This window comes from Sapajus apella, unplaced genomic scaffold, assembly GCF_009761245.1.
Source record: "Sapajus apella isolate SASKATOON/1434 unplaced genomic scaffold, GSC_monkey_1.0 scaffold97, whole genome shotgun sequence".
Classification (NCBI taxonomy): domain Eukaryota; kingdom Metazoa; phylum Chordata; class Mammalia; order Primates; family Cebidae; genus Sapajus; species Sapajus apella.
This window is the reverse complement of record NW_022437037.1, coordinates 1,821,783-1,841,498: the sequence shown is the minus strand read 5'-3', so window position 1 is coordinate 1,841,498 and position 19,716 is coordinate 1,821,783. Positions and strand designations below refer to the sequence as shown.

At 49.0% G+C, this 19,716-nt stretch overlaps 2 protein-coding genes across 17 annotated transcripts in view; one reads left to right on the top strand and one right to left on the bottom strand.

Annotated features, from left to right (window-relative positions):
- The window catches only part of RALGPS1 (Ral GEF with PH domain and SH3 binding motif 1), a 377,570-nt gene that overhangs the window by 101,033 nt on the left and 256,821 nt on the right, over nucleotides 1-19,716 (bottom strand). The gene's annotated exons all lie outside the window — the stretch shown is intronic.
- Nucleotides 10,842-19,716, top strand: part of ANGPTL2 (angiopoietin like 2) — a 35,242-nt gene continuing 26,367 nt past the window's right edge. The window contains exon 1 of the mRNA XM_032257293.1: nucleotides 10,842-11,312. The gene's annotated coding sequence lies outside the window, so the exon portion shown is untranslated. The remainder of the gene's footprint in view (nucleotides 11,313-19,716) is intronic.

Here is a 19,716-nt window from a genome sequence, read left to right as displayed (position 1 = left end):
TGCCACCCTCGGGACATGTCGCCTCCCCGACAGAACCACATTACAAAAGGCAGAACTCATTGTCCTAACCCAAGCTCTTACACTGGCACAGGGAAGGCGAGCAAATATCTATACTGACTCAAAATATGCCTTTCTTATTACCCATTGCCACTCTGCCTTCTAGAGAGAGTGGGGGTTCCTTACCACAAAGGGGTACCCCATAATCAATGCTACACAGATCTCCAACCTTTTACAGGCTTTATCATTGCCCAGGGAGGTTGCAGTCATACACTGCCGAGGACACCGGGCCCTGCATGATGCCGTCTCCCGCGACAATGCGCGGGCAGATACAGCAGCACAATCTTTAACGCCAAGTTAACCACTACCCCTGTTCTCTTCCTTATCATGGTCACACAGCCTGTATACTCACCATCAGAAAAACAGGCCCTCATACTAAAAGGGGGAACAGAATCTAATCAGGGCTGGATCTTCCTAAATAACAGAATCGCCCTTCCCCGGGAACAGGCCCCTGAAATTATTACTGAAATCCACCAATCCTTACATATAGGGCCTAAAGCATTACGCTGCTTTGTACAGCCCCTCTTTTTCTCACCAGGTCTGCAACAATTGAGCAGGTACACAAGGCATGCGTTACTTGCTCTAAAGTCTCACCTCAGGGAGGCTTAAGGCCACAGTTTCCTACCCACCAAATGTGTGGCAACCTCCCTGTCCAAGACTGGCAAATTGACTTCACTCATATGCCCACTCACAAAAAGCTCCGCTACCTCCTAACTTTTGTAGATACTTTTTCAGGTTGGATTGAAGCCTTCCCCACCTCCCAGGCGATAGCAGACACAGGGACCTCCCTTCTTACTCAAGAAATCATCCCTCGCTTCGGCCTACCTGCCACCAACAGTGGCAGACAACGGTCAGACAACGGTCCAGCATTTACGGCCCAAGTAGTACAGCTAGTCGCCAAGTCCCTCAACATCTCCTGGAAACTGCACATCCCTTACCATCCTCAGTCATCAGGTAAAGTTGAACGAGCCCATGGCATCCTCAAAGACCATTTGGCTAAACTTGCTATTGAGGCAAAACTCTTTTGGCCCACACTCCTACCTCTTGCCCTGGCCCAGGTCCGGGCCACCCCATGGGGGCCAAAGGGCCTTCGCCCCTTCGAATTGCTGTATGGCCGGCCTTTCCTGGTTTCCCATAATCTCCCTGTAAAACGGTCCCCACTGGCTTCCTACCTTCCCTTCCTCTCTCTTCTCCGCCACCTGCTTAGGGAGCACGCAGACCACACCCTCCCTGTTGTTCCAGGACCGGAAGACCCCCACCCAGCGATGCCTCTCCAGCCAGGCGACAACATTCTCCCCTGAGAGCTCAAACTAGGATCTTTGCAGCTCAGGTGGTCAGGACCCCACATTGTTATCCTAACGACCCCCACAGCAGCCAAACTCCTGGGTCACATTCCGTGGTACCATGTGTTCTGCCTCAAGATGGTCCCCCAAAATAATCATTGGAAATCTGAACCCCTGGGCCCCACTCGCCTCCGCCTTACCCGTGGCTCCAACCCGTCGCCCCCTAACCCTTTAGAGCCTCCTCCTGACAGTCCTTCTAATAATATCTCCTCTTGAGGCCAACTCATATGTTTGGTGCTTCTACATCCAGGAATCCTGGACTGAGGGTCCTACCACCAAGACCCATTATCTTGCACAGGCAAACTGCCAAACAGGTGGCTCTCAGTCTACTGTCTCCATCCTCATCCCACACGGTAAAAGCACCATACGTGGTCGCAATCATGGGTTTCACTTTCGGCACGGGCTGTGTTTTCTATATGACAGAACCAAAGACTACTGTCATTGGTGGAACACCACCTATAGGGGGTGACCATACAGCTCTTGTGTTATTCACAAGCCACAGCCTCCAGGCTGTCCCAACCACATGCTCACTCACTTCAGCAATGGTTCCTTAGCCCTCAACATCCATGACCCCTGGCACAGCTGTTGGGATGCAGGAGTGTCCGGTAAAGTCTATGAAGATTATACCTGGAGCCACCCTCAGGGAACATGGCTGATATTCCAGTCCTATACCCGCATCATCTCTGAAGCAATAGAACAGCTCAGTTCTGTAAGCCATACAATCCTGCAAAATGAAGCCACCCTAACTAACCAATTCAAACACTCAGATAGCACTTCTTAACCTTTTTCTTGGTTGAATCTAGTACAGCAGGGAGCCAACATGTTAAATTTAACTAAAGCCATGAATATCACCAACTGTTTTTTATGTGCCTCTCTCAGCAACCCCCCCCCTTAACTGCAGTTCCCCTCAGGTCCGGGTTCAATCTGTCACAATCACCTACAGGACCCGGCACCATCTTAACGGATATCCCTCAAAATCTTTCTCTCTGCTATGAGACAGTCCCAGCTGTAACACCACAGTAAAGGTAAAATCCTCCCTCTACGCACCACCAGAAGGATATTTCTGGTGTAATAAAACCTTAACTAAAGTTATTAATGCCTCCTTCCCTTTCCCTTGTGTGCCTGTCACCTTGGTCCCGCAGTTAGAAGTATACAGACAGGCTGAACTTCTATCCCTCCTTCCACCCTCCCCTAATCACCAAGACAGATGAGCAGTCTTCCTCCCAATGGTCACTGGTCTCTCTCTAGCATCCTCTCTGGTGGCGGCCGGGTTGGGTAGTGGCGCCCTAGGCTACAGTGTCACCTCAGCCACTCAACTAGCGGACAAGCTTCGTGTGGCTATCGAAGCATTGGCCGCCTCCCTGGAGTCCTATATCATCAAAAGGGTCGGAATGTAAGGCTGGTTGCCTCCTCGGGAGGCTGGACACACCCACCTCTGCACTCAGCACCTGACTCTGCACCGGGCACCAGGCTCTGCACTGGGCACCAGGCTCTGCACTCAGCACCTAGCTCTGCTGCATGGCTCCCTTGGAAGGCTCCTGCTAATGCAACCCTGGCTGGCTCTCGCACCGGAAAACCCGCCCAACAACCCGCCAACCAATAGCGGTCTGCCCCGTCTCAATCCCACTCCCCTGAACCCAGTCAGAGCACCCAGCTGTTGCTCGTTCCTCCTAGCCATAAAAAACCCCCCGTCCCAGGAAGTCAGCGTGACTTCTCTGGCCCCTTTCTCCACAACATAGAACCTCATCTGGGAGCTGAATAAATTGGCATTTAATTTTCTTATACTGGCTTCAGTTTCCTCATTTTAAACTCAGCAACAATCCTTACAAATACATGCACTGTCTTTCTATAAGCCTGCTTTCCACTATGTTAAAAGGATTCTTTTCTTTGGTTAAGCAGACATCATATACAGGCTACAGGCAAAGGACGGGGCAGATAAATACTTCTTTGACTAAAAGAGTATTAGAAGTGAGGCTCTATGGCAGTGGTTCTGGGGACAGTGACAGATATGCAAACCAAAAAGGGACAACTTAAAGGAAAGCTGTCCAGAGAGATATGAAATGACTGACGACCTTCAGAGGACCCAAGTGTATCAGAAACTCATGAGAATAGGACTCCAAATTACTAAAGGAAGAGAGCCAGCATTTACTGAGTACCTGCTGTGTCTCCAATATTGCACTAGGACATCTGTACTCACATGGACTCACTTTTTACTCCCAATCATCTTGGGAAGGTGATATTACTATCTCCAGTTCTTAAATGAGGAAACTGAGACTCAGGGAGGATAAGTATATTTCAGAAGTTACAGGGCTAATAAGTAGCGGAGGTGGAATTCAAACCCAAGCCTAGCTAACTCCTATCACTTGACCAAGACAGCCATGGTCCAGCAGAGAGGGAGCTGGTGACACGTGTCCTCACTCACTCCCCACCTTATCATTTCCTGTGGGCTCCTGCCACAGGCCAACCCTAACCCAGAAGGCAAGAGAGCCCATAGAGGCAATCCCCACAGGTCAGCCAGCGTCTGGGCACAGGGCAGGGTGCCAAAGAGCAGATCCCGGGAGCAGATGAAAAATATCCAGCAGAGAGGAAAAACAGATCTCTGCCCTCCAGGGTTCCAGGCCTCAGAGCCAGGATTACCTGGCCCAATGCAGGGAGGGAAGAGGGAGGGCAGTGGGGTAGTCTGGAGGCTGTCAGGGCTGAAGTAAGCCTCCTGCACTGGCTGCCTTTACTCCCTGCAGGGCCTATGTGGGTGCCTCTGAACTCCCCAACATCAGGCCTACTAGTTAGAAAGCTCTCTGCCAGCAGCCCCTATTGGCTAGCACCAACACCTCTATCTGGGGTGACCCCCATCCTGCTCTCATTCCTGGGAAGTTCACTTTATCGGTCTTTTGCCAGAAGCCCTGATTCATCTGATCAGCTGCCTCCTTGGGTCCCAGGAATGATAAACAAGATCAACAACAGTTTGGCTGCTCTTTGGAATGGGAATTTCAGCAGGTATCTGTGTGAGGGGATTGGAATCCTCCTCCACTGACTACAAAACTGCCCTTAGTACCTTGTTTCCTGTTTGGGACATAGGTCCTAGCTGGCACAGACAATGTTCCAGAAGTGACAGTATTTTTTAAAAATTTATATTGGATGGGAATCATTTTAAACAGCTTTAGAAAGTTTCTATGAATTTTTCATTATGAAGAAACAAAACCAGCAAATGAAAATTAAATTTTTACTCTTGCCAGTCCTCAGTATCCCCTCTTGGGGATGGGCCCATGCAGCAGCTGTAGGATGAAAGTGCTAAACATTCCTTAGAATACTGCTATGAGACAAAATGAAAACCGGTCAACCAAAAGTCTCAACAAATTGTCTTTGGGCAAATTGACCTAGAGTCCAACTCTGGTGCTCAGATGAAGCTTAATACAAATATTTGTTGACTGTTAGGTGACGTCCACACTTGAGGAGAGGTACTGCCCTCACTGTCCCCTGGGAATTGAGTTGAGAAGTCACATGTGAGTTAACAACAGGCTCTCAAAGCTGCTTTGTACCCAAGCATGCATCCTGTTTCAACTTTTGGAATATTCTTGTTTGGCAAGCATTTAACAGTCACAGTGTCCTCAAAGGGCTTTCCATGAGACCTGGATATCCTTTGTGACACTGGACAGTAGCACTGCCTTAGAATCTTCCCACAAGTGCAAGTCTCCTAACTTCTCCTCACCAAAGCCAGAGAACATGTGGTTCCCCTGCCTGGCATGGTACAGAGAGTCACAGGACCTGACCACACGCCTCTAAGAGAGGAGGGGACCAGCTGGCTCACACTCAGTCTAGTGGCAGCTGTTTTATTAAATCTCGATGGATGGAGGCTTCTGGTAGTTCCACAAGCTTCTTGATGCTTGGACACTTCCCCAGACCTTTCCAAGGCCAGCTGACCAGGAAAGGAGGGGCTCTGCCTTTTGGCTCCTCAGCCATAGGCCAATCTCACTGGAGTCTTGATGGCTAAAACTGCCACACTTGAATCTGACGAGTCATCAACTGTAAGACGCGTCACATTCTAGTAGGAAAGAAAAAGTGCTGCCAATTAGACTATGACAGACCACTGACAGTGAGAAGCATCTTGATGGGTCAGAGACCTGAAAACAAGAAGCAGCAAGCTGATATTAAAGATGGGCAATTTTTTTTCCAGGGCAACTGTATTCCTCCTAGCTTTGATGCAAGTTTTAATCCCAGTCCCATTATTTCCTAGCTGTGTGGCCTGGTACAAGGAACCTCATTGTGCTAAGTCTCAATCTTTTTGTTAGTAAAAAGGAACAGTAATACTTCACTTATTTGGTTTTAAAATGAAATGATATCTACAAAGTGCTGAGCTCAATGTCTAGCACATCACAAGTAGCTACGTAAGGTGCTCTAACAAGGCTTGTGAGGACAGTGCATCTCTTTCGTCTTCTAGTGCTCAGGCGGTACACTGAGATGAACCAACCTATGATCTTGGGGTTGAAATTTCCCAACATACTATTATCAGAAGCAGGGAGGACAGACAACTGGATTAAGAACCATCAACCAACTAGGCTTATGGCTTAAAACAGCAGGAGGGTACAAAAGGTTTGGATGATGAAACAAATTCAATTGAGATATGCGGTTCCAGTTCCTCAAACAGAGAAGTAGACTGTTTTAAACAACTGCTCTGGTCAATAACAATTACAAACTCAGGACCAAAAAAAAAAAAAAAAAAGAAAGAGATCTGTTTTAAAGCCCTGGAGAAGAATCAAAAGCAGGGAAAGTGGAGGAGACATGGTCCTTGAAAGAAGGAAAGCACACTGGAGCATTTCCCAGTTCATGGTGACACACAGAAGAATGAATCTGAAACAGAAAGCAGCAGTCTTACTGTCTGGGAAGATGAGAAAGAGGTTGGACTTTCAGGGTGGAAACTGAGTGAAGAAATGCCGAAAAGACAGAACTACAGAAAGCGAAGCCCCAAAATTACTACACCAATTCCCCTCAAATCCTTAGCTAACTCTTAAACTGTATACACATAGAGAGACTTTGAGGAGCACAACTGAAGGCAGCAGCAGAGAGGAAGAGGTCTCTGCAACTGCCTGGAGGCTGGAGTTTGGGGTTCAAGTCCTGCCAAGTCAAAGCAGCTTAGCAAATACTTAAGGCATTTGACTTAATCCCAGAAAGGTCATGCTTTACAAGTAAGCCCAGGACTAAGAGTCATGCCCTAGGACTATGGGCAGAACCAACATAAACCTATAAAAACAAAGTATAAAAACCATGCCCCAATAACATCAAGCAATGTAGCTGCCTGCTAGAACATAAGACAACATTCTTTACAAAAAGGCAAGAAAATACAGAGTATCTTTAATGTATTATCCACAATGTCCAGTATACAATAAAAAATTATAGACATATGAAGAAGCAGGACAATATGACCCATAATCAAGAAAAAAAAAACAGTAAAATCAGACTCACTAATGACCTACCCAGATGTTGGAATTAGTAGGCAGGGATTTTAAAATGGCTATTATAAATATGCACAGGATTTTCAGAATATGAAAGATAGAATGAATCAGTGGATATGGAATCCCAGAAGAGAAATGGAAACTATAAAAATAAACCAAGTGAAAATTCTAGAATCAAAAATTATAGGTTTGACATAAAATAATTTAGATGAAATTAACAGCAGATTAGATGCTGTAGAAAAAAAGGTTAGCAAATGTGAAGACAGAAATAAGTGACTCAAACGGAAGCATGAGACAAGAAATGAAAAATAAACAAATGAAGCTTCAGCGACCTGTAGAAGAACAGGTGTGAGAATGGAGTTCTTGAAGGAGACAGGAGACATAATTGAACATAAAAAATATTCAAAGAAATAATGGCTAAAAATTCTCCCCACATATCCAAATTTAGTGAAAAGCATACAGGTCCAAGAAGTTCAGTGAACCCACACAGAATAAATGAAAAGAAAACCACACCTGGTCGCATCATGGTCAAACTGCTAAAAAATCAAAGATAATGAGAAAATCATAAAAGAAGCCAGAAAATAAAAGATCCATTATGCTTACAGGAAAAACATTAAGGAAGGCAGTTGACTTCTCATCAGAAATAATGTTGGCCAGAAGACAATGGAAAGACATTTAAAAAGTACTGAAGGTAGCAGGGAGTTGGGGGTAAGGGTGGGGTGGGGTACAGGAGAGAGTCAGTTTGGGATGTGTGAAGCTTCAAATGCTGGTGGGACTCTGAGAATGCAAGATACAGCAAAACTGCCCCCTCCCAAGTGCACCCCTCTAGAACACATTATACCTGCATCCCCTGACCCACCAGCCCTCATATATATGCAGTCTCCCAGTAGAACTAATCCCACTGTTTCCAACAGAAAAAAACTTATAATTATCAGGAAGGTGATAAGACATGAAACCATTCTTACAAATTGTAGGATTTACGTGAAGATTCTTTGTATTCTACCACCATGTAAATGTCACACATTTTTCATCCTGATAAGAACTATTAAAAGGAAAAGGAAGGTTCACTTCTCCTCAAATGCTTTAGTCACATGGCGCTTCTGTCTGATAGGCAAGTGGGAATGTGGGAATGGTGCTCCTCAAGGAGGTCAAGGGGACACTGTGATCCAGGAGTCACTGAGTTAGAAGCGTGCTGGAGAGGATCAGGGTGGGATTGGGGAGAAGTCTGAGGGCAGGAGAAACAGCAACAGCAGCAAGTTCCTGCGCAAGTGCTAAATGCTGCGGCCAGGAACTGACTGGGCTGAATGCTTCAGGCCCATCAAGGCCCATCATCTTACTCAACCCTCACAGTAACCCCAGGAGTAGTAGTATCCCCTTTATACAAACGAGGAAACAAAGTTTCAGGGAAAATAAGAAAGTTGCTCAAGATTAGTGAGAGAGTTGGGATTTGAGCCCAGGTCCCTTAAGACTTTGAGCCATGGCTCTTCATCCTTCTCCAGCCAGTTCATTTATTCACTCCTCTGCACTAGGCTATGCAAAAGGAGAGCCCGCACACACCCCTGCCTCAGGGTACTCACAAGCCAATGAAGGAAGCAACGGAAACTACAAGAGCTTTTTCTTGGGCCTTGTACTAGGCAGTGTGTGTTACAGTTAACATTCACATCTTACTTCGTTTTCATAACAGCCCACAGCTCTGTGAGGGAGATACTCATATCATTCCCATTTTACAGATGAGGAAAGTGAGGCTCAGAGCAACCAAATGGCAGAAAAATAATCTGACTCCTGAGCTCCCCAGTGCCCAGTGCCACCAGTGGGGCAGGAGGTATGCAAAGACAAACAGGGCAAGGCACCCTGGTGCTCTTCCTCCACTGAGGGGATCCTGAGAACTTTGAATCGTGAAAACAACCTTCTTTTAGTAACCAAGGGGCTTGTGCTGGACTTGTTCCCAGAGGGTGAGAAAGTCCTGGGACACTCTGTCTGTAGCTCACATTAATCCAGTCTCTACTCAATAAAATACTTTATTTTTATTTAAAAAATAAAACCAAGTCTCAAAACTGACTTGCTCAAAACCTTTCAGTGGCTCCTTACTGTCTTCGGGATAAAGTCCAACCTCTCTAACAAGAGCTCATCTTCTCTCCTCAGCCAAAATGCACTTCTCTCAACTCCTCTAAAGGACTCCCTCCAACTGTTCTTGCCTGAGTCTGTCCCAGTTACTAATGCTGTGTAACAAATCACCACCAAAACAGCCACCTGACAGCACCAGGTATGTGGGTCAGGAATTTGGAGATGGAATAGCAGAATCTGCTCTCTAGTGTGTGGGGCCTCAACAGGAAGACTCTATGGCTGACAGTGATGCAGCATTTGGGATGACTCTATGGCTAGGGGCTGGATTCATGTACAGGCATCTTTCCTTGCTCACGTGTTTGCAGTTGACGCTGCTGTCAGCTGGGACCTAAACTGTGTGTGGCTTCTAGACTTCTTAGGCTCCAGCTTGGCTCAGGGCTTCGAAATAAGAGTGAACAAGGCAGAGACTGTGCTGCCATTCTTCACACAGCCTCAGAAGTCAGGTGGTGCCACTTCCACCACATTCCTCTGGTCACAAGCAAATCACAAACCCTCTCAGGTTCAAGGCGAGGAGCAGGGACCTCACTGCTCCATGGGTGAAGTGTCCAAGTCTCCTTGGGGACTGGGAGAGATTGCTTGGGTCATCTTTAAAAGACAAATCTGCCACAGGGTTGGGAGGGGTGCCTAGTGGTAGGGAGGATGCCTAGGGGCAGGGAGAGTCCCATTAAAGTTTTTCTCCCAATTTTTACCCAAACATCATCACCACCATCACTAAAACTTTTTTTTTTAAAGGAAAGAGTCATCACCACCAATATTTCACATGTTCTTGTCTAAGCAGAGGGGCAAACTTGTGCCCTGGGGCTCCCTTCCTGGTGCCTGCCATCCTCCTACTCTCTGTATCCCCGCAGGGTGCCTGGCAGCAGGCTTGTCCTCCCGGCACTGACTGTGCCTTCTCCCAGACTGCCAATGCTAATGCGTCTGTAGGATGCTTGCGTTGTGGGGTCCAGTACCATCCTCTCCTTTCTTACTCTATCAACATTCACAGAGCTCCACCTATGTGGCTGGCTCCATGCTGAGGACTCTGATGGAGTTCCACTGTTTGTTCCTCAAAGAGCCCAATAGGAGGTCACATTTTGATGAAAACACTGAGGCTAAACAGGATCACACAGCAGAGGTTCTGGGAGCAGGAGACACTTGATCCACCCATTTCTAGAGTCCTAAGCTCAGTTCAACGAGGTGTCCTTGACACTATGCCAAGCTCCTTCCCACGTGACCTGAGTCCTCCCAGCAGCTGATGCAGGTAGATTACTAGTATTAATTAGCTCATTTACTGATGCATGGAGGGGATGCCCAGAGAGCTGAAGTGAATTAATCAAAGCCACTCAGGTGGGAAGTGACAGAGCTTTCCTCCAATGCTGCCTCCACCCTCAGCCTGTGTTATTTCCACCGTCCTAAGCCACTGCCTCCTGCTAATTTTCTGCAGCTCTGACGCCACAGCTTCTGTGTGGACAGCCCTGAGCTCCCTTCCCCAGGGTTTAGAGATGAGAATGAGGCCTCTACGAAGGGCGGCTGATGAGGAGAGGCGCTCTGGGCTGTGCTGCCCCACCCACCAGCCTGGGGCTCAGTGGGGCAGTGCCCAACAAGGCATCCAGGGGGAGGACCGCTGCCTGCTGCTCACACGCGGCTGCATGCACAGCTGGAGCAGATCTAAACCCATTCCCTGAGTCAAAGGGGAAGCGCTCCGCCTCGCAGCACGCGGGAGCTGCCTGAGCTTTGGGGAGAGGGGGGGCCAGGGAGCAGAGCTGGCCAGGCTGCCTGTGCCAAGGAAGGAGGGGGCCTGCCGAGGCCGCCAAAGCGGGTTGGGCGGGAGGGGCCAGGCCAGCTGGGGCCGGAGCTGGTGTGACATCACCAGGCGGCCCGCCTCTGTCTGGGGCTGAGGGGAGGCCCAGAGCCTTTCTGAGGCCTGGGGGATCCTCTTGCACTGGTGGGTGGAGAGAAGCGCCTGCAGCCAACCAGGGTCAGGCTGTGCTCACAGTTTCCTCTGGCGGCATGTAAAGGCTCCACAAAGGAGTTGGGAGTTCAAATGAGGCTGCTGCGGATGGCCTGAGGATGGATCCCAAGCCCCGGACCTGCACAGCATGGCACTGAGGCAGTGGCTAACCGCACTGTGAGGGAAAGCAGGTTGTGAGCAGCCCCACAGGACCCCTGGCCAGCCCTGGCCCCAGATCCTGCCGGAGCCCTCTGTGGTGGCAGAGTCAGTGGAGCTCAGTGAGGCAGGGCTGCTTGGCAGCCACCGGCCTGCAACTCAGGACCCCCTCCAGAGGCCATGGACAGGCTGCCCCGCTGACGGCCAAGGTGAAGCATGTGAGGAGCAGCCCCGGAGCCAAGCAGGAGGGAAGAGGTAAGGGGCCAGCTCTGCGGCCGGGAGAGGCAGGGCGAGAGGCAGCCACTGGCCCCGTGGCTAGGGCTTCCAAAACCCTGCCCCTCCAGCTGGGGTCGTGTGCAGCTAGATCTCAGAGGGTCACTCCCTGCTATCATTTGGAGCCAAACAAGGCATGTCCAGGGAAGAACCTGTGGATGCTTGGTGGTGTTTGGGGGCACATGATCTTGGGCTGGCATCTTGAGGACTTCATGAGAAAGCCTCACTCTACTCCTTTGGACAAAGAGCCTTCGGGGTGCTGGCCGGCGGCTCCCGACACGGCAGGGCAGCTGGGAGTGTGTGTGTGTGTAGGTGTGTACTTAGAGGGCAGCGGACTGAAGAGCTGCAGAAAGCAGGGGTGGCTCTAGGGCTTGGGAAGCCACTTTCGAGCTTTGGATTCCCATGCCCTCAGGCCAGGGCCCATGTGAGGCAGAGGCAAGCTCTGTGTTGAGGTGCAGGGAGCCTCTGCTCAGAGAGTTCCTGGAGCTGGGCTGCCTCTGCTCACACCCTCCTGCTAGTGAGCAGAGCGGAGGCACCCAGCACGGGACGGGACGCACCACCCAGGGGCTGCTGCACTGGATGGTACCGCGGGTCTCCAACTGAGTGGATGTGGCCAAGTTATAGGGAGGATGCGGCTTCCCTGGTACCCCTGCAGATGGACAGCAGGGTCTCTACATACCAAGTCCCTTGAAAGCGCTCAATATTAGATAACATTTCCCAACAGAAATTCTTCACTGATCCTTCCCTTCTCCTTCTGTGATATGTGTGTCATGGGTCAGCTCTTGCCTCTGCTGTGGGATTATGAGAGCTCCCAGAGGCCAGTTCAGTTACTTAGAAAAGGATCTCCTTTCACCCCAGGCTCTGAGGAAAGTTGAGAATGCCTCTTCCAAAGCCAGCCAAATGCTCCCCACATATATTTTTCCCAGTGGAGGCAGAGCAGGGCAGTGCTCATAAGCTGGCTTCAAATCCTAGCTCCTCTACCTACTAGCCAATGGCTCTGGCAGCACACTTAGCCTTTCCAAACCTGTTTTCTTATCTGGAAAATGGGATAACAGTGCCTAGGTGGTAACAACGCAGAGAGAGTAACAGCTAACACTTATATTGTACTTACTCTGTGCCAGACTCAACTTGTAGAGTCCTCACGACCACCCTATAGCACAGGCGTTATTATTCATCCCCGTTTCGCAGGTGAGGAAACTGAGTTAGAGGTTAAGTAATGTGCCCATGGCTACATGGCTAGTAAGTGCCAGGACCAGGACTCAAACCCAGTGGTGTCGCTCCAGAGCCACCCTGAACCACACCTCACTGCTTTCTAGGAGAAAGCCAGGCACCCATGACTAGGAAGCGGCTGACTCGGTGCCTGGTGCACAGCAAACCCTCAGCAAACCTTGGTCACTGATTGTTACAAACCACAACAATCAGGATTGGCACAGAGGGAAAGGAAGAGCAGAGACCCCAATTCTTTCCCTGTTCTGGACATATCCTGCTAGGGTTTTCAGAAAATCCCATAAAACAGAGACAATACTGTGGCTACTACCACTGCCCACACTGGGGGGCTTTCCAGGAGCCTGAGGAGAGGGTGGCTTGATGTCTGGGGTTTGGGGCCACCTGCAGCATGCCTGCATCCTAGAAGTTCATACTAAGAAAAAGTGCAGCCATATTAACAAAAAGATCCAAAACCAGCCTTACAGGAGGAAGGATATCCTGCTTCCCACATGGACACTGCCTGTCTGCCTATTGATCTCCCCACCAGAACCATAGTGGATAAGAAAATGGAGCCACCTTAGTGCTGTGGGAAGCTCCCAAAATCAGGAAAATCCATAGTCAGGGTTGCCCCGGAGTTGCAGAAGAAGAAGCAAAGAATGGCCATCACCAAGTCTGGCACTATGGTGGCCATGTCTAGTGGATCTTACACCAGACAACACTGATACATCTTAGCCCAGGACAGCTTCTGGCCTGTGGCCCCCAGAGGGTCCAGTGGGCACCCTGTGCTATTGGAAGCATTTTGAAAAGGTGATATCAAGTATTTGCTTCTCTAGCACAAGGCCTCTGGGCCTGCTGAAGCCACAGGTTTCCCTGCTTCAGCCTGGAACCATGGTGGCTCACTGACTTCTCCAAGCAGCTCAGGCCGAGCAGAGGCTCTAAGTGACTTCATGAGCCTGACTAAAAGAAAATGGGACTACTTACTACTAGTGAGGCAGTCTGGGTGAAACAGACAAAAATGTGTAACGCACATGGTCCAGGAAGGGACTGCATGTTACTGCTGAAGCTCACAGGCAAAGCAAATAAGCTGTTCCGCCACCTGGCCCTCCATCCCCCAGCGATTTAGGAAGTACCCACTGGGCTAAGGCATATACATTATGTCATTTCATCCTCACCACAACACTGGAAGGTAGGTTCTAGTTTTAGCATCCCATTTTACAGATGGGAAAACTAAGACTCGAGAGGTTAACTTTCCCAAGGTCACAGTTTCATGATTATGTGGGACCAGAATCCAGCTCTCTCTAGCTCCAAAGCCCCTGCCTTCCTCTCACTTCAGTGCCTTGTTCAAGATGTCTCAACTTCTCTTATCCCGACTGTCACTGGGTCCCTGCCCAGCGTCCTCAGTAGCCACATCTGCTTTGGTTGCTATCCCACTGAATGCTGCACCAACCCCTCTGAAAACCATGTGCTTACTCGACTTTAGTGCCTCCCTTGCTCTTCATGGACGCTTACCTCTGAGGCAAAACACACATTACTGTTACCCTTAGAGATGAGCCTCAGCACAGTTGTGAGGGCATCTGTGGTAATATGGTCAGTGAGAAGAGGAACTAAGCTTCCAAACCAGGTTGGCTGACTTGTTCCACATGCCTGGGTGCTCTGCAACACTGTCTGACCACATCAACACCAGGGAACTCTGGCCCCAGCCCAGTGGGGGCAAAGCCCCAGGGAAACATTGGTCCATGTGACCGAGATACTATTGCGCTTTCTACATCCCTACTTGGAGGCTCCTTTAGGACTGAAGAATCAGAGCTCAGGTCCTCCTCACCCACACTGAGCCATAATTGAGCAATTCCTGAGAAAACATCAGGAAGATGGCAACAGGTAGCCACAATAGAACAAACATAACAGACAGCAGCCCTGCCAAGGCAGGTACATTCAGCATCTGGCCTCTCTGAATCACAGCCCATTTAATCTGGAATGGTCTCAACTGACAGCAGGCAGATGGGGGAAGGGCTCTGCTTTAGAGCCCAGAGCCCAGCAGGACTGGGCAGATAGTAAATAATCATGCAAACACACAACTGTGTGAAAGTTGTAAAGAGGTGGCCTGAGGAGCTAAGAGGGTCCTCAAGGTGGGTGGTGCTGTCCCCATCTTACAGAAGTGGAAACTGAGAGTTGGGGTTCAGCACCTCCCCCAGGTTCTCTCTACTCACGGACCAAAAAGCAAAAGTCGAAACCCAGACCTGTGCTCGTTCTACCCCAGCCTGCTGCCATCCTGGACAACCACACTCTGGAGATCTCAAGAAAGAATCAATTCATTGAATAGCATTTCTTTTTTGTGAATTTATACAAAACACCCCAAATAGAAGAGTTATTCAGCCACAGGCAGTTTGGAGTTTGTGGTGATACATCGGTTACCTCAGAAGCCTCATTCTGGGGGTAGTTTCTATGACAAAACTGTGTTCTTTCACATGGACTATAAGCCATATGACTGAGTTCATAACAGTACTGAGGGTTGAAACATTACGATGGCCTATTACACGTACACATCAATCGTGAGCCACATTTTGATCACAGGAATGTTAAAATGTTGGGTGTGGCAGGAGAATTGCTTGAACTGGTGAGGCAGAGGTTGTAGTGAGCTGAGATCACACCACTGCACTCCAGCCTGGTGACACAGCAAGACTCCATCTCAAAAAATAAATAAATAAAAATAAGTTGAGTGTGGGGAGCCAGGCCTCTCACAACTGAGCTGTTGTGTCAGTCCATTCTCTGCTGAAATCAGCCTGCCTGGGGCCAGGAGCCCCAGCAATTCCCTGCTGCCTAGTCCTCCAGACAGGCAGGCTCAAGACCACCAAGGAGAAGCCCAGAATGGACTCTGTTCTTATCTTCAAGAGATGCCTGAGGACCTGCCCAGCTCCAAGAATGCCTAAGGTCCTGCATGAGGTGGTCCCACTCCAACCTCCAGGAGGGAACGATTGTGTCTGTCTCAGTTACTGCTGAATCTCTAATACCCACTCAGGGCCAGGCAGGAAAGATATGTATGGAATGAAACAATGAAGTGAGCCTCAGACCCAGGCTCTCAAGCAAGCAAGCTTTTCTACCCCAGGGTGCCACGCCATTCCCCTCTCTGTTGCCCAGCCAAGGGCTTCTCTGGGGCTAGATCAGGTGCCCCACAGCCCCCCAAGTTTCCCCATCTGGGCACAGATCTCTCTGCATTACAAATGCCTAGTCTCTGTCTCACCTACTACTGTGGACCTCTTGAGGGCAAGGACCTCACCCACCTTGTTCCTGTTCTATCTCCAGCCCCTGGCACAGTGGCTAGAAGAGGAGAAAGTATTGGGAAATACATGGTATAAATGAAGTTCTTGAATTCCTATTTACTAAGCCAGGTGCCATCCTGGATACTGGGTATTCAGAGGAGGAATCTGCCCTGACCCTGCTTTTTTAAAGAAGCTATAGTCAGGAGGCAGATAACCAGATGAGTGCAATCTGAGTGCTGCATGTTGGGCTGGAAGCAGCCACAGCTGCACTTGTGGACTGAAGGAGGAAGAGAGGACTTCACTGAATGGACGGCTTCATGGATGAGGTCAACTTAGGAAGACAGGCAGGCATCAGCCAAGACAGTCAGGGAAGGCAATCAAGGCAGGAAGCACAGCACGTGCAAAGGCAAGAAGGCATGACAATACAGGGTCTGTTTTTAAGCAGACACTGACATGATCAGCTTTGAGTTTCAGACAGACAGCCCTGGTGCTTCATGCAGGGTAGACTTCAGGGGGAGAGCACCCAAAGGCAGCGAGGACAATTAGGATTGTGTGGGTAAGAAACCTAGCCCTGGAGTAGACAAATCAGGTTCTGAGCCCAGCTGTACCACTTGGTAGCCCTGTACCCCTGAGCAAGTGACTTAATCTCTTACCTTTGTTTGCTCATCTGTGAAATGGGAATAGTTATAGCCCCTACCTCAAAGAGTTACCGGGATCAGTGAGGCAGGCACAAAAAGTGGTTGTCCCAGTGTTAGAGGAACAAGTCCATCCAAACAGCCAAGATGGTCCTGGTGCCAACTTCTCAGCCTGGCCCAGAAAAGCAGCTCCAGGGAAAGCCTGGATTTCCCAAGAAAGCCACCCTGTGGCAGTGCTGTCCACCCAGCCCTTGACAACTTCTTCTTGTCTAAGGCTTTCCCCGTTGTAGGGCTCCAGAGCACACTAGGCGCTGCCGGAAATGCAGCAGCCAACTCAGAAGCCCGACTCTGAAATGGCTTCTGCAGACTCTTCCCCGCCTCTGCTCTGTTGGCCGAGGCTCCTGGCACAGAGGGCTCAGAGCACAGACTTTGGGGGAATCTCAAAATGGTTCCCAAATAATGCACTATGAAAAAGTAACAGCAGTGTCCTCGTCCCCCTGGCAAAGGCAACTAGTTCCCTACTCCCTAGCCACATCCCACCCCCTACCCCACCCTATGATCTCATGATGTGACCACAACCCGCCTCCTCCATGAACTCTTCCTGGAGCCAACAACTCACCAATGGCAGAAGCACAAGAGCCCAAAGCATCAGGCATATTGAAGCCCCCAATGCCACTCCTCCAGGCAAATGTCTTACCCTGCTTCTCTGGCTCATGGCTATGTTCCCATCACTCATGGCCAGGCAGTAGCAATGCACAATGGCTGGCTGGATGGGAAGGCTAAATGGGTGGGTGATAGAGGGCTGGATGGATGGACAAATGATTCATTCAATGGTCTTATGAGAGTTGAACTAGAAGGGTTTGGGAACTGGCTCCAGACTCTCTGAGTGCCTTCTGATGGGGAATAATTCACAGCATCCTCATCCGAAAGGGGAGGGCAGTTGGAAATCTGGATATGCCGTCCCTGGCCTCCCGGCTGATGGCGAATCATTAGGGATAAACGATGCACAGTCCTTTCTCCAGGTTCTCTAAGGTGAGGGTGTCACCGCTCATCTCAGACGCCCATTTTGGGGTCCTACCACTTACATGATCAAGCAGCTCTTTCCAACATCCAACAAAACACACTCTTGTGCTAACCTGAAAGCTATTTCTACTTATTCAGTCAACACAGAGTAAGATGTAAGCTGCATCTCAGCCATTAAACAAACAAGCACTTTTATTCATACTGGTTGAAGAGCCAATCTTGATTCAAGTTAGGGTTTGGACCTAGCAGTTGACAACTAAATCCCAGTAGTAACATTTACTTCCAAGTGATCTTGAACAAGTAACCTAACCTTTCTGGACTTGGGTTTCCTCTACTGCCAAATACAGATACTATACCTTTTTCCTACATAAGGGGACCATATAGTTTGTTGCTCCATCAGGACAATATTGAGAGTGAAAAGGGGGTGCTATTAATAATTACGTAAGACCATGACCAGCCTCGCCAACATGGTGAAATCCTGTCTCTACTAAAAATACAAAAATTAGCTGGGTGTGGTGCCTGGGATTATAGGCACCTGTAATTCCAGCTACTCGGGAGGTTGAGACAGAAGAATTGCTTTAATCTGGGAGGTGGAGGTTGCAGTGCGCCGAGATCACACCACTGCACTCCAGCCTGGGCGACAAGAGTGAAACTCCATCTCAAAATAATAATAATAATTACATAAGACAACAGACCTGAATTGGGGCTAACCAGGATGTATGGTCCCCTACTCATAAGGCTATAAGCCAATGAGATAGAGTACAGCTGGGCACCCAATTTCACAACAAACAAATGACTACCATTATTATTAATACTACTGGTCATGGGATCAGCTGGGCCTTTTCCTTCATCTGGATCCCGCCCACATTCTGGATTACCAATTGCTTTGGATAATTCCCTACCAGTACACCACACATTTCAACAGCTTTAGTAGGAACACCTGCTGGCTAAGGTTGATGTTTTCATCTGTCTTCTGTCATGATGTTAGTTTCACAAACCTGATTCATGCTCAGGTCCACCAGACTCGCTCAAGCACAGCTCAGGCTTCTAGCTACCCAGAACCCTGACGTCAGGGGCCAGCTGGCAGTTCCAGATTCCCTGACTGCCTTGGCAGAAGCCCTCTTCTCTGGCCTCCTGCAGTGTTGGGATACTTCTTCTGGCGTGCACCCATAATTGGCCTTCATCTATGATCACAGACCAATGGGCAGTGCTGCCCAGAGGGCAGGTGGTGAGGGGTGGTTCTATAAGTCCCCCAGGCTGGACTACAACCTGGACTGAGATCCAGATTTAATTTGGAGGCTTCCCTGGAATTTGCAGGGCCAAGGACTGCAAAAGCACTCCTGTGGCCCTGCTGCCTAGAGGGTCAGAGAACAATCTCTTTTGGGTTTCCTGTCACTTTGGCACTTTGGTTTCTCTTTATTCACAGTATAGTATCTTTGGGGGTTATTTTGGGGTCTGTTAGTAGCTCTACTATTTAGTAATTTATGATTTGGGCAAATAATTCACAATCGTCAAATCTCAATGTTTTCCTTACCTGCAAATAGGGATAAATGTTGGCTTTGCTGTTAGCCTAAAAGCATCTTTGTGGGCATTAGAAAATTGCTGCAATACAAATATAAAAAATATAAAGGCTACGAATGTGAGCTGTGCCCCTTAGAATTGCACAGTGCACGACTGGGGCCACCATGAATGGTGGCCCTGAAATAACGGGCTGCCTTCCGAGGGCTGCTGGGAGGATTGAGACAATGTATATAAAATGCTTAAGCCATAGTGACAGTTAGTTGTTGTTATTATTTTTATTACTTGAACTTTTCTCATTCCTAACCTTTGTGGTGAACTCAAAAGAGTATCCCAGGTCGGCGGCTTCTGCTACAGGGCAGAGCACACAGCTCTATCTTATGAAAATGACAACTCTTCCCACAAAGCGGCTCCTTGCCTGGGCTGTAGCACCACAGTGGTGAGAGGGATGTGGACACATGGTGTGTGGCCCTACCACATCAAGCCAAGCAGGGACACTCAGAGGCAGCCCACCAGAGACTGGGTGGGACCCAAGCCCCAGAGAGGCTGCCTCCCAGTGTGCAAAGGCTGTCACGTGGCACAGTCACACCAGCCTCACTTGGGAGGGAAAACCCATGCATGATGGAAACTCCTCACAATACAATGTGGAAAAGCAATTTCAAGAATCGTTTTTATTTTAATTCTGAAGCCAAGGAAAACAGTTGGATTTGCTTTTCTTTGTTGGACACAGGAAAAAAGTGAGGAGCA